The sequence below is a fragment of the Triticum urartu genome, chromosome 4A, assembly GCF_056163025.1.
Source record: "Triticum urartu cultivar PI428250 chromosome 4A, HENAU_Tu73, whole genome shotgun sequence".
In the NCBI taxonomy this organism is placed as follows: Eukaryota; Viridiplantae; Streptophyta; class Magnoliopsida; order Poales; family Poaceae; genus Triticum; species Triticum urartu.
Window position 1 is genome coordinate 176,102,863 of NC_141876.1, and position 14,860 is coordinate 176,117,722.

Here is a 14,860-nt window from a genome sequence, read left to right on the forward strand (position 1 = left end):
TAGATCTACCACGAGATCAGAGAGGCTAAACCCTAGAAGCTAGCCTATGGTATGATTGTCTATTGTCCTATGGACTAAAACCCTCCGGTTTATATAGACACCAGAAAGGGCTAGGGTTACACAAGGTCGGTTACAAAGGAGGAGATATACATATCCGTATTGCCTAGCTTGCCTTCCACGCCAAGTAGAGTCCCAACCGGACACGAGACGAAGTCTTCAATCTTGTATCTTCATAGTCTAACAGTCCAGCCGAAAGATATAGTCCGGCTGTCCGGAGACCCCCTAATCCAGGACTCCCTCAATAGCCCCTGAACTAGGCTTTCAATGACGATGGGTCCGGCGCACAGTATTGTCTTCAGCATTGCAAGGCGGGTTCCTCCTCCGAATACACCACGGAAGAATTTGAATACAAGGATAGTGTCCGACCCTGCAAAATAAGTTCCACATACCACCGCAGAGAGAATAATATTTTCGCAAATCTAATCTGCTGACACGTTTTGGCAACACTACATTGTGCCATGGCCCGGTAATTATTCGAACCGTTCCTTTAACTAGCCCCGCACATAACGCGAGACAGTTTTCCGACACATCTTGTCAAAGCAGAGATCGTGTTCCCCTAATTACGGGATTCTCATCAATATGGTCGTGGGTAACCCAACCGTGTCTAGGACTCCTAGATTATAGGCAAGTCCCAAACGGCTACGGAGAGGACGCTTGATATTCACCCTCTTTATAAAGGGACAAGGCTTTTACTTTTTTCCCTCCCGTGCTCAATCGAATCCTTCCCCCGCCTCGAGTTCTAACACCCAAAGCCCAGGTCAGGTGCTCCGGACTTTCAACCATGTCCGGATCTAGCCTTCAAGGCCGATGGATGCCCTCCTCCGTTACGGAAGAAGATATCAAGAAGTTGAGGGAGGCCAGATACCTGATCGCCGAGGTTTCACATCGGCTGCCTGGCCGAGGACAGGTCATCCCTACTCCTGAACCCAACGAAGACGTCATGTTCATCTCCCACTTCCTCCGAGGTCTAGGCCTCACTCTGGATCCCTTCGTTAGGGGGTTGATGTTTTATTACGGGCTAGATTTCCACGATCTAGTTCCAGACTCCTTTCTCCATATCTCGGCATTTAGTGTCGTATGTGAGGCCTTCCTCCGCATTACCCCTCACTTCGGCCTGTGGCTCAAGACCTTTGATGTGAAGCCGAAGATGGTCGAGGGGCAGCATGTAGCGTGCGGAGGCGCATTAATAAGCAAGATCGCTGTAGCTCCATGGCCAAAGGGTTCCATTCCAGAGGTGTCCAGATTATGGCAACGGGAGTAGTTTTACATCACAGCTCCCAGAAGTGCCAAGTGGGCGGTTGCCCCTGCTTTCCGCTTAGGCCCTCCACCACAACTGATGTCATGGATTAGCAGAGGGCTGAGCTGGGGTCCAGCCAAGGACGTGCCTGTATTGCAGAGCTGCATTCGAGATATCTTCGAAGGAGATTTTAGTTTGATTATGGTAATGCAAGTCATGCTGGTTCGACGAATCCAGCCATGCAAATGCCGGCCCCTCCGCATGTGGGAGTTCAACCCAGAAGGACCGCGCGCTGTTCAGAATTTCCTCGGCCTGACGCATGAGGAGATGTATAAATCATTCTTCGGACCCCAGATAGAGTGTCCGGACACTACTAAGGACGTGGGCCTGAGCAGCAACCGCACCGCCGACCAAGTAAGTTATCCTCTAGCCGAACACACCGTCTTTCATTTATCATGATGTCATTATGAGAAATCGCTCTTTGACCAGGACTGTATAACAAAGGCGAAGATGATCCAGTGTTCGGCCCCCCTTCCGGAAGGCTTGGAGAATCCAGTGCTGGAAAAGATGCTCGAGCTAGCACCTTGCCCAGAGCCCTCACAGGAAGATAAAGGGGGGAATAAAGGGGGCGAAAGCGGGCCTCCATCGCTACCCATTCCGACCGAGGGAACGGGCGCCTCCGTGAGGGAGGATAACCAAGGGGAGGAATCTGACATTCTCTCACCCCGGGGGAGGAAGAGGACTACCCCTGAAGATCCGGAAACCAAGGTTTCCAAACGGGAGAAGAAGTCTCCACCAGAGGGTCCCGCCTCAGAGGGTGCTCTTGCCGCACAAAGTCCGCGCGGGGATCTGCCCTCTAACGAGTTGTAAGTAATCAAAAAGTACTTTAATAGTGAAGATATACTACTTTACTTCTGAGAAAAATAACCGAAGCATTTATCTTGCAGTTCGGATCTTAGCCCTTCTCAGCAGAGCTCGTCTTCGGGGGATCTTCTTCCGGAGATGATGGAGAGCGAAACGCCTCCCTCGGACTCCCCCGCTCAAGAAGCGGGCGACCTTGAAGTGTCGTCACGGAGGGCCTCTCTGGATCCGGTGAGGCCAGAAGATAATCCTATAGTCACCCGAAGTCCTCAGCGTCCAGCTCTTGAAGAGAGCAAACAAAAGAGTCCGACACCGTCTGGTATGCGGTCGGACGTATTGAGGGAGCTGTTGGAGCGAGCGGCCATCTCAGAAGAACACCACACGTTAATGGGTACGGTGATGGAAAGAATTTCATCTGCCGAAAGCGGATTGCATGAAGCCTTTATGAGTCTACTGACAGGCTTTGAGGTACGTGATACTTTTTGATAATACGGCACATTTTTAGGTGTGCCCTGTGTAGATAGTAGACCCCGAGACTCTGGTTGTCGTCGAGAACGGCAGCGAACAGAGGATCGTAGTCCCAGGTAGTAACCAAACCGCCTTTATGTGCAGGTGGTGGAAGCTCTAGTGGCTAGCCGGACTAATGAGTTTGCCGAACTAAAGCAGCAACTGGATGTGGCAGATGCCGACATCGAGCTTGTTAACAAGCGGCTTGACGAGGCACAGGGTAAGTAATGCTTTCTGGTGAATGTCACATAGTAAGAGCAGCATGATGCCAGCATGTTTAATATGTTGTGACTGCAGATGGAGCTGCCACCATGGAGACCCTTCGGGCGGAACTTGCCCGAGCCAAAGAACAAGCGAGGAGTAGTAGTGCGGCTGCTTTGAAGGCGGCCGAAGAGTTGAGGGCCGAGAAGGCCGCGCATTGCGAGAGCAAAGAGAAAATGGCCAAGATGGCTGTAAAGTTAAAAGACACTGCCGACCGTTGCCAGTTCCTTGAAGAAGAAAACCGAGTGAAGGTGACGGGCCTTGAAAAGGCCACGATGACGACCAAAGACACCCGCTCTGCTATGAGAGCGAAGAAGGAGGAGCTGCGTGAAGCCGGGGATATTGCGGCTGGGAAGCCCTTCATGTTGCGGAGGAAGTTTGGAGATCCACGGTATGCCCCTATGGATCGGATGTGGAGTTCGGTAGACGCATATATGGACTTGGCGGCGAGCGCTGTCGATGCGGCCAAATACTTTCAAGATCAAACAGATTGTGAAGTGGACAAGCTGTTCTGGTCGCAATTTAACGTTCCAGAGCGTCCGCTTCCATTGACTGATCAGCTAGCCAAATGGGCCGAACTCAATAGGTTGTCCGGACTCGCCATGAGGTCTGTCGTGGATCAGCTGTGGCCAGAAAAGCCGAAGCCGAACAGCTATTTCAGCTTAGTGCAGCAGTTCCTTGGTGCGGTGCCGTGCATCAATGCGATGAAGAGGTCGGCGTGCATAGAAGGCTCGTGGATGGCCCTTGCCCGTGTTAAAGCATACTGGGCGGAGATGGATGCTACCACTGTTGCGGCGCAGGGTTCGGCCATAGGCCGAGTGGCTGCCGAGCACTATTTCGAAGAGGTTCTCGAGAGTGCTCGTTTTATAGAGGCGCAGTGCTCGAAGAATATTATGTTTGAGTGACATGTATTCCCATTGTAAACACAATGTTTTTATGAAATTTATTAAGGTTGTGTTTATACTTTCGCCTGAAAGTAATATGATGCCTTCTGTGCGGCCGTTTATGTATACATGTGTATAACCTGAAAGATTGCAATCGTCGGCTTCAGCCCCCACGCATATAATGCGGAGATGTTCGCAGAAGACGCGTGTTCACACTTAACCCAACGTCTTGGCCCTATTCAAGAGGTGATAGCGCAGCAAACGAGGCAACCAGACTATAATGCTTTAACACTTTCACTTAGCCATAGGAGTTTGACGGTGGGGCTACTATATAGCCCCTGGTGGCTCCGCACTCTCCCGAATTCGGGGCACGTACATGCTTGGCCGGGAAATGTCCCTTCGTTAAGGCGGAGGAATTCTAACATTCCGATAGGTCATCGAGTGGTTGACCAGTCTCACGCTATATCATGACAGTCAGTTTTCGGCTTTCTCTACTGAGGTGCTCGTCCGGATGACCCGGGGCACAATCGCAGTAGTTCTCCTAGTGCTATCTTAGCCAATAGAGCGGAACGTAAGGTACCAAAACATAGGAGCCGGGCAAACCCAACATTTGACCAAAGACATGATTCGGAGCTGATGCATATAAGGCCAAACTCGCGACGCCGAACACTCCCTAAGGTATTCGGTCTTTATGGTATAAACCGGGCCTAAACAGTGCCCTTTGTAAGAAGCCCCTGGTGTCTAGGTACGTGCATTATTCTGGCGTGGCCACATGCCAAGACGCCAGCATCCTTCTCTGAGAATCCGAGGGATGTGTATCAACAAGAGACAGTAAAAAAGGTTGACGCAGGGTCTTAATCTAAAAAGAATCCTTGGGACGGGTCCCTGCTGCACGTCTGCGCCTGTGTCTTCGTTGTGCCATATCCTGGACGGGTGTAGCACGGTGGTCATCTATAAAAGAGAGGAACTTAAGTGAAAAGTTGTCGTGCAAAAAGGTAGGTTTTAAAGGAACCATGTAAATTTCAAGATGAGTAAAAATTACCACTTGTCTGCGCGCGTTGAGCCCCTTGTGTTTGTGATAGGGGTGTGGCCATCAAACCTGTACAAATTACATATAGCTGCGCCAGACTCGTCTAACCGTGTCCGTGGTCTTGATGACCTATCGAATACTTTAGTTGGTGAGGCCGTTTTAGTGTGCGGCTGCCGAGGCGGCCGCACCCTCTTCAGCGCGCAGGGATCGCTCAATATTTCCATTTACTGTAATGATGCCACGTGGACCGGGCATCTTAAGCGTGAGGGAAGCGTAATGCGGTATTGCATTAAAGCGAGCGAAAGCTTCGCATCCAAGTAGTGCTTGATAGCCGCTTTGGAAGGGAACAATGTGGAAGGTTAAATTTTCGCTACGGAAGTTATCGGGAAGCCGAATATAACTTCTAGTAGCAGGGAACCCGTGCAATGAGCCCCTGGGCCTGGCGTTACTCCTTTAACGGTAGTATTGCTGATGCAAATTTTCGTTGGGTCTATCCCCATTTTGCGGATTGTGTCCTGGTATATCAGGTTTAGACTGCTGCCACCGTCCATCAGGACTCGTGTGAAGTGGTATTCGTCAATTATTGGGTCTAATACCAAGGCAGCCCATCCTGCACGCCGGATACTTGCTGAGTAATCCCGATGGTCAAAAGTGATCGGTTGAGACGACCAGTGGCAGGACTCCGCTGTGATAGGCCCTTGGGCATATTTATCTGGGAGTGCCGCTTTGTTTCTCCCCTTGATCACGTGTACCACGTTTACTGTTTTGACTTCCGGTGGAAATTTCTTTTGTTCCCCAGTGTCTTGCTTGAGAGGCTCATCCTCGTCTTCGCTTGGTGTATCCCCCCCCTCTTGTGTACGGCGTTGAGCTTGCCGGACTGCTTGAAGACCCAACATTCTCTATGGGTATGATTAGCGGGTTTACCAGGGGTGCTATGGATCTGACATATTTGGTCCAGAATTTTGTTGAGGCTGGACAATTCATCTCTGGCGCCTTTAGAGGGCGGCTTTTGCTGACCTAGCCGAGAGCTTCTGAATCCGGCGTTTACCGCCGTGCTCTTCGGGTTGTCTTCTTTATTCTGACGCTTATTATTTTTGCTGCGTCGTGATTTCCCGTTTTCATCTCTAACTTCGGATGTACTTGGGTCGCTGGTGCTGCATCTGGCTAGCCAGCTGTCCTCACCCACGCAAAAGCGGGTCATGAGGCTTGTTAATGCTGCCATTGTTCTCGGCTTTTATTGGCCGAGGTGTCTGGCCAGCCATTCGTCACGGACGCTATGCTTAAAAGCTGCCAAGGCTTCGGCATCCGAACAGTCGACTATTTGGTTCTTTTTAGTAAGAAACTTGTTCCAAAGCTTTCAGGCTGACTCTCTGGGCTGTTGAGTTATATGACTTAAATCGTTCGCATCCGGAGGTCAGACATAAGTCCCTTGAAAATTTACCCGAAAGGCGTCTTCGAGATCTTCCCAGCTTCCGATGGAGTTTTCTAGGAGGTTTTTAAGCCAGTGCCGAGCTGGCCCTTTGAGCTTGAGGGGTAAGTACTTTATGGTGTGGAGATCATCTCCTCGAGCCATATGGATATGGAGGTTATAGTCCTCAATCCAGACCCCAAGGTTTGTTGTTCCGTCGTATGCCTCTATGTTTACGGGTTTGAATCCCTCTGGAAATTCATGGTCCAGCACCTCATCGGTGAAACATAGGGGGTGTGTGGAACCCCTGTATCTGGGTGTACCGCGTTGTTCGGATGTTTGTTGTGTTGCATTGTATGCTGGAGCGCGCTTGCGTGGTCCATAGATGGATCTGGTTGCGTCGTCCTTTTGATGCGAGCCCTCGCATGGATTGCGTATTGGCTTATGTGCGGCGTTGTTTGCCGCTCTATGTTGGCCATGAGGACGTCTATCCGGCCAGGTGGCCATTTTGATTTTTGGTTGCGGGGGATCTAAGGCCTCCTCATCGAATTCAGGTAGCAACTTCCGCTTCGGGTAGCTCTTGGTGGGGCGATTACCGCCGTACTTCGCTGCTACGTTGAGTACTTTGTTCCATCTGATTCCGAGTGTGTCTTGTGCAGCCTTGAGTCTTTGCTTCTGCTTTTTTAGACTCCTCGCGGTGGCAACAAGCCTTTGACGGGCATTCTGTTGCTCCAGGTGTCTGTCCGGTGAGATGTCGTCCGGACTATTGTCTTTGACAGAGTCAGGTTGTTCGGTTTGATTCTCCGTGTTGCCGTGGTCCGGCGATGGTTCACCTTGCTCTAATGCTAGGTCTATATGATCATTGTTTCTGCCGAGGCGGGATGTGGAGCGGCGCTTACGCCACCGCTTTGACTGTTTCTCGAGGGGACAACCCTTCGTTGCGTCCTTCCGTTCCTCATCGTCGTTTTCTTTTGGTGTGTCCACCATGTATACGTCATGTGATGAAGTGGCCGTCCAGTGCCCTATGGGTAGCGGTTCCTGTTCGTCTCCTGCATCGTCATCCATACCGTTGATGTCTTCGAAGTCGAGGTCGAGCATGTCGGTTAAGTCATCGACAGTGTCTACTAAGTGGGTGGCGGGTGGGCGGCGAATGTCTTTGTCATCCGCACCCCAATCCTGCCGGACATAGTTCGGCCAGGATCCTCCTGACAAGGAGAGAGACCTTAATGAGTTCAGTATGTCGCCAAGGGGCGAGTGCTGAAAAATATCCGCGGAGGTAAACTCCATGATCGGCGCCCAATCGGATTCAATAGGAATGAGCGCAGGCGGTTCGGAGTCCGTGGCCGGAGAAGAATCTGGCGTTTTAGCAACACGGCTCTCGCGAAGGGTAAGGTCGATGTTCGGCTCGATCGCCGCTGAGGGTAAGGCCTCTGTGGCGGGGTCCATCCACCCGTCCATGGACGGCGCAACCGGCTCCGAACTGAGGGTCGGAGCGGCTGCCGGTGTGATCCCTCAGACACTGTCTGATGGTAGAGCTAAATCGTACCCATCGTGACCGCGAGACGCACAAGGCAGAGGCTCGAATCCGTCGAAGATCAAGTCTCCGCGGATATCGTCCGTGTAGTTTAAGCTTCCAAACCTGACCTGGTGGCCAGAGCGTAACTTTCGATCTGCTCCAGATGGCCAAGCGAGTTGGCCCGCAGTGCGAAGTCGCCGAACACAAAGATCTGTCCGGGGAGAAAAGTCTCACCCTGGACTGCATCACTATTGATGATAGAAGGGGCCATCAGGTCTAACGGCGACGACACAGAGGAACTCTCAATGAAAGCACCAATGTCGGTGTCAAAACCGGCGGATTTCGGGTAGGGGTCCCGAACTGTGCGTCTAGGCGGATGGTAACAGGAGGCAGGGGACACGAAGTTTTACCCAGGTTCGGGCCCTCTTGATGGAGGTAAAACCCTATGTCCTGCTTGATTAATATTGATGATATGGGTAGTACAAGAGTAGATCTACCACGAGATCAAAGAGGCTAAACCCTAGAAGCTAGCCTATGGTATGATTGTCTGTTGTCCTATGGACTAAAACCCTCCGGTTTATATAGACACCGGAAAGGGCTAGGGTTACACAAGGTCGGTTACAAAGGAGGAGATATACATATCCGTATTGCCTAGCTTGCCTTCCACGCCAAGTAGAGTCCCAACCGGACACGAGACGAAGTCTTCAATCTTGTATCTTCATAGTCTAACAGTCTGACCGAAAGATATAGTCCGGCTGTCCGGAGACCCCCTAATCCAGGACTCCCTCAGAACCCATTCGGACAAAGGAAGCATTTGTTGCTCAGTGCGGGGTTCTTGTTAGAGACAAGATCCCGATCAGCATCCAACAATGGTTAAAGCCGGCTAAAGAAGACCCTGAGGTGTCTTATGTCTCCGATATGCAGAAGATGATCTTTGGACCGCGTTGAAGGCAAATTTCACCCTACCGCCAGAGGAGGATTCGGAGAAGCCAGTTAAAGAGCAATTGATCAAGTCTCATGCTCTTAAGAAGATGGCAAAACTATTCAGGAGGTGGAAGAATGAGCTGAAAAAATTTGTCGACAAAGAAGAGACACCAGAATTCATCGGCCGGTATGAGAAGATCAGAGATCACTGGCCCGCATTTGTGGCCCACAAGACATCCGACAAGAGTAAGGAGATGTCAGTGACAAACAAGAAGAATGCTACGAAGAAGAAGCTTCACCATCGCACGGGGTCAGGTGGCTACCTCAAAGCCCAGCCGTTGTGGGACAAGGCTGAGAATGACCTGCTTGATAAAGGGGTTGAACCAGAGACATTGAGGTGGCCAGACCGTTGCCGGACTTGGGTCTTCGGGGCTGGCGGAACCTTGGACCCTGTATCAGGGAAGTGTGTTTGTACGGACGAGCAAATGAGAATACTCGTCACGAAGCTTAAGTACTATATCAACGCAGCGCAAGACGGGACGTTCGTTCCAGACAGAGAGAATGACGAGCTCACAATGGCCCACCAGAATCTTGAGCAACCTGGATGGACACGAGGCACGCCAGGCTCCATTTCATGGAGGGCTGGGTTTCTGGACGCAGGCGGTTACAAATGCCAGGAGAGGAGGAAGAAAGTGGAGCAGATCCAAATTCAGGCGCTGCACGCAAGGGTACAAGCGATAGAGCAACGAGAAGCAGATCGCAACAAGCGACCCGCCGAAGCTTCCCCCGAAGCTACCCCGCCATCTCAGCGGAGAAGCAGTGTGGCTTCCACCGAGCTACAGTAGCTGGAGCCTGTCTTCACGGCTCCTGCTAGCTACCCGTTGGACTTAATCACGGAGTCTCAAAATTGCCACCTTATGACGCAATGGATGAAAATGAAAGTCAAGGCGGCTGTTGGCTCTGTTGCATGTCCTGAATCTGGCGCAACTTTTCACTGCCGGCCGATTCTAGAAGGATATGCTAGGGTGATGGTGGAAGAAATAACGGAGGGATTTGAGGAGCTCGAGCTTGACCACCCTACCGGTGAAGGGGAGACTCGGCTGGGTTCTGCTCTGAAGACTCCATGCCTATGGCGGAAGGAGCTCATCAACCTTCCGAACTGGGCGCCTCCGCCTCCTCCTCCTCCTCCGGCGAGTCAAGGCACTCCGCCTCCTCCTTCGGTGAGTGATCAGGGCACTCAGCCTCCTTCTCTGGTGCGTGGCGGCACTCCGCCTCCTTCTCCGCATGCGCCGGCGCGCCCAAGCAGCCAGCCTACTCCTTCTCCACCTCGTCAGCAAGGGCGGAAGAGACCCGCCGCCGCTCCGGCTGCTCCGGCGCGTCATAGTCCTCCTCCTCGTAAGCAGGGAAAGAAGACAGCCTCAGTCGCTCTGTCTGCTCCGACGTCTAGCAGTACATCCAGAGGCAGGAGGCAATACAGATTCGGTCCTTCTCTGAAGACTCCAGAGAAGTTACCATACTGTAACACCCTCGATGCGACTATAGCTCCCACGTGTCGAGGCACGACTTAGAGACATAATCGCATTGAAGGCATATGTCGCAAGTTAGGCAATCTTCACAACATCCCATGTAATATAAATAATAAAGGGGAGATAACATAGTTGTCTTACACTCGCCACGTCAATCAAGTACATAAATAACATTACATCATCCAAACACTCATGGCCTGACTACGGCGCCAAAATAAAAGAGAACCCAACAAGCGGCACAGTCCCAATCACCCCCAACTGGGCACCACTACTGATCGTCAGGAAAGGAAACATAGTAACGTTGAGAGTCTTCGTCGAACTCCCACTTGAGCTCATACGCGTCTCCTGGAGCGGAATCATCAGGCCCTGCATCTGGTGTAATAGTAATCTGTGAGCCACAGGGACTCAGCAATCTCGCACCCTCGCGATCAAGACTATTTAAGCTTATAGGTAAGGCAAGGTAAAAATATGTGGAGCTGCAGCAAGCGACTAGCATATATGGAGGCTAACTTATTCGCAAAAGAGAGCGAGAAGAGGAGGCAAAGCGCGAGCGAGAATCTAGAGAACAACATGCGCAAACATTACTCCAACACCGTGTCCACTTCCCGGACTCCGCCAAGAAGAGGCCATCACGGTAACACACTCAGTTGATTCATTTTAATTAAGTTCAAGTTCAAGTTATCTACAACCCGACATTAACAAATTCCCATCTGCCCATAACCGCGGGCATGGCTTTCGAAAGTTCAAATCCCTGCAGGGGAGTCCCAACTTAGCCCATGACAAGCTCTCACGGTCAATGAAGGAATAGACCTCCTCCCAAGACGTTCCGATCAGACTCGGTATCTCGGTAATTCAAGACACTTCGACAGGTTAAAACAAGACCAGCAACACCGCCCGAATGTGCCGACAAATCCCGATAGGAGCTGCACATATCTCGTTCTCAGGGCACACTCAGATGAGCCAGACGTCGGGTAGGCCAGACCAGAGTTGCCCCTGGTAGCCCCGGACATCGCTCGGTTGGACCAACACTCAGAGGAGCACTGGCCCAGAGGGGTTAAAATAATATGACCCTTGAGTCTGCAGAACCCAAGGGAAAGAAAAGGCTAGGTGGCGAATGGTAAGACCAATGTTGGGCATTGCTGGAAAAGCTTTAATCAAGGTGAACTATCAAGGGGTTCCCATTATAACCCAACCGCGTAAGGAACGCAAAATCCGGGAACATAACACCGATATGACGGAAAACTAGGGCGGCAAGAGTGGAACAAAACACTATGCAAGAGGCCGAGCCTTCCACCCTTTACCAAGTATATAGATGCATTAAGATAACATAGCAATATAATGATATCCCAACAAGTAAATAAATGTTCCAGCAAGGAACGGCCTTCAATCTTCACCTGCAACTAGCAACGCTATAAGAGGGGCTGAGCAAAGCGGTAACATAGCCAATCAACGGTTTGCTAGACAATGGTGGGTTAGAGGTTTGACATGGCAATTTGGGAGGCTTGCAAGCAAGTGGTAGGCATCGTAGCAATGGCATAGCAAAAGAGCGAGCAAACTAGCATAGCAAAGATAGTAGTGATTTCGAGGGTATGATCATCTTGCCTGCACAGTTGTCAGAGTTGACTGGATCCTTGAAAGCAAACTCAATGGGCTCCTCGATAGCAAACTCGTCTCCCGGCTCTACCCAAACAAGACAAACAAGCAACAAGGATACAATCAACCACGTGCAAACTCAAACAACACGATGCAAAGATGATATGCTATGCGGGATGCGATGCGGGATGCAAAATGCAAGATATGACAGGAAATGCATGAACCTGGCCTCAACTTGGAAATCCAAGTGTGCCACTGGAAATATGAGACGAAATCGCTTGAAAACGATATAAAGAACGCCGGAATCGGAGTTGCGGTTTGGAAATGGCAAGCGATTCAAATATGACACCGGTCTGCGATTTACAGCAAGTAGTCAACTAAATGCAATGAGATGAATATGCTACAGCAACCAAACATGACAACAAAATATATGACAGGGATGCATACAAGATGCTTAACAAAAGTCTAGCACTGAGCTACGGCCAATTCATCCATTAACAGGTTCAAACAAGCATGGCAAAAATGCATATGACAAACAGTTCTCAGACTTTGTGAAATTAACACTTGTTTGGAATTTCAGATCAGGTAGCCCTCTTCGGAGCAACAAAACTACATGCTACAGGACCTGAACATGGCAAAGTAAAGCATGGCATGGAGCTACTCAAAGAGCTTAACAAAAGTCCCTTAGTGACCTTGAGACAAAAGGGATCAGAAAATACAATTGCAAGCATGTGAACATAGCAAAAACATAATCAGTTTTCAGACTTAGTGAAAACTGACACATGCTGAAATATAACTCAAGTAGGCATGTTTACGAGCTCGATGCACTCACTATGGTGCAAGTCATGGCAAGACAAGCATACACCCATCAAGAAGGCACAAAATGCAATCTAGACATGGCAAGAACAATAGCATAGCATGCATGGATCAACTACAACATCACCGGCAAAATTGCAAACAAGTTGACAATCTGCCCAGATTCACAAAGTAGAAAAAGTAGAGCTCGATTGACTCAAGCTAGGGTGCTCCATAATTGCAAACAAAGACATGGATGGATAGAGCGCTACAATATTAACAAAACATCCTTACTGATCATCCTCAAAAGAGGCACGGATCACTAGGAAACAACAAGAACATATGGCATCATGAGATAAACAGCTCCAGGACTTAGTGAAATTGCCAAGTCCCTGAAAACAGAATTACGAAGTGCACCACTTTGCAAGCTTGCACTAGTCACCACACACATCACAAAAATACATGGGTTGCACCTCTGGAAAGATGACAAAACCCTTAACAAAACACATGTAGAGCATCAGGGCATATCATGCACATATTAATCATGGCAAAAATGACAAAAGTGCTAAACGGAGTAGCAGATCTGACAATTAACTCAAGTAGCCCTATTCTAACAGCATTTCGGGCATCAAGATGAACTCAAATGAAAATGATGCAATGGAATGAAATGATGTACTCTCTGAGATGAACATTTTGATATGCTATATGCATGAATCGGAGCTACGGATGCAAAGTTACGGGGCTACGAACATGAGCACTTGGACTAGGGTTAGGAACAAAAGTCAACCGAGAAATATCTTCAGATCCAGATTTGCACGCCTCCCGAGGCGGCGGTGGATCTCGCCGGAGACACTGTAGACGGCGGCGGCGGCGGGCGCGGATGGAGCGGCCGGGCTTCCCACCGGCGATGAGGCGGCCGGCGGAGGCGGGGGTTCGGCCGCGATGGCTTTGGGCGGCGAGGCGCGCGGGACGGAGCGGCGCGCCGGTGTCGGGACGCGTCGGCGGAGCTCGCCGGCGAGGGGCGCGGTGGCCGGCACGGCGGTGAAGAGAGGCGCGGGGCGGCGCGACTCCCTCAGGCGGCGGGGCGGCGAGAGGCCCGGTCGGGCGGCGGGGAGGGCCGACTGCGGGCCGGCCGGGCCGCAGGCGGTGGCGGCGGCGGCTTGCCACGTGGCAGCCCCTTAGTGGCTGCGGGCGGCGGCGGCGGTGCGTCCGGCCGGAACGGACATGTCCGGCCGCGCGAGGTGGAAATTTAGGGTTTCGGAGAGGGAGATCCGGATTTCGGGGAAGGGGTCTTTAAATAGGCATAGGAGGAGCTAGGAGAGTCCAAATGAGGTGCGGTTTTCGACCATGCGATCGTGATCGAACGCTCTAGATGATGGAGCAGAGTTTGGTGGGTTTTGGGCCAAATTGGAGGGGTGTTGGGCTGCAACACACACGAGGCCGTTTCGGTCCCTCGGTTAACCGTTGGAGTATCAAACGAAGTCCAAATGGTACGAAACTTGACAGGAGGTCTACCGGTAGTAAACCAAGGCCGCTTGGCAAGTCTTGGTCCAATCCGGAAATGTTTAATCCCCACACACGAAAGAAAGGTAGAAATGACCACCGGAGGAGAACGAAGCGCCGGAATGCAAAACGGACAACGGGGAAAATGCTCGAATGCAAGAGGTGTATGCAAATGAAATGCACATGATGACATGATATGCAATGCATGACAACGATAACAACACACGGAGACAAAGACCCGAACCCGAGAAAATAAAATAACTTAACGCCGGAAACGGCAAGAGTTGGAGTACAAATTGGGAAAGTTACATCCGGGGTGTTACACATACGAGATGACCCCGGAGGAAAACGAGAAGATCGTGCGAGACGAAGTGGGGAACTTCTTTGAAGGGGTGAAAGCAAAGAAACATCCACCTCCGGAGGAGAAGGTAGATCCGGTGAAAGCGAAGCGCACTCTGGAAGCCCTGAAGAAACCACTAAAGTCTCCGCCGAAAGGCAACTATGAGCGCATTATTGAAAGGTCATTTATCGAAGCGGAGCGGTCAGGAAGTACTGTCAGTGATCAAAGGTTATCGGAACAATGAGCTGGGAAAAAATTGCCCAGCTCGATGAACAAGCGAACCAATCGTTTCCCCCGCTCAAGGTGTCTAGCGATATCGTCGCTAACGATTCGAGAATGGTGCCCAGTTATAACAATCTTGATGATTACCTGTCCGATGATGTACATTATGAATTCTTGGAGGTGGAAGAACACA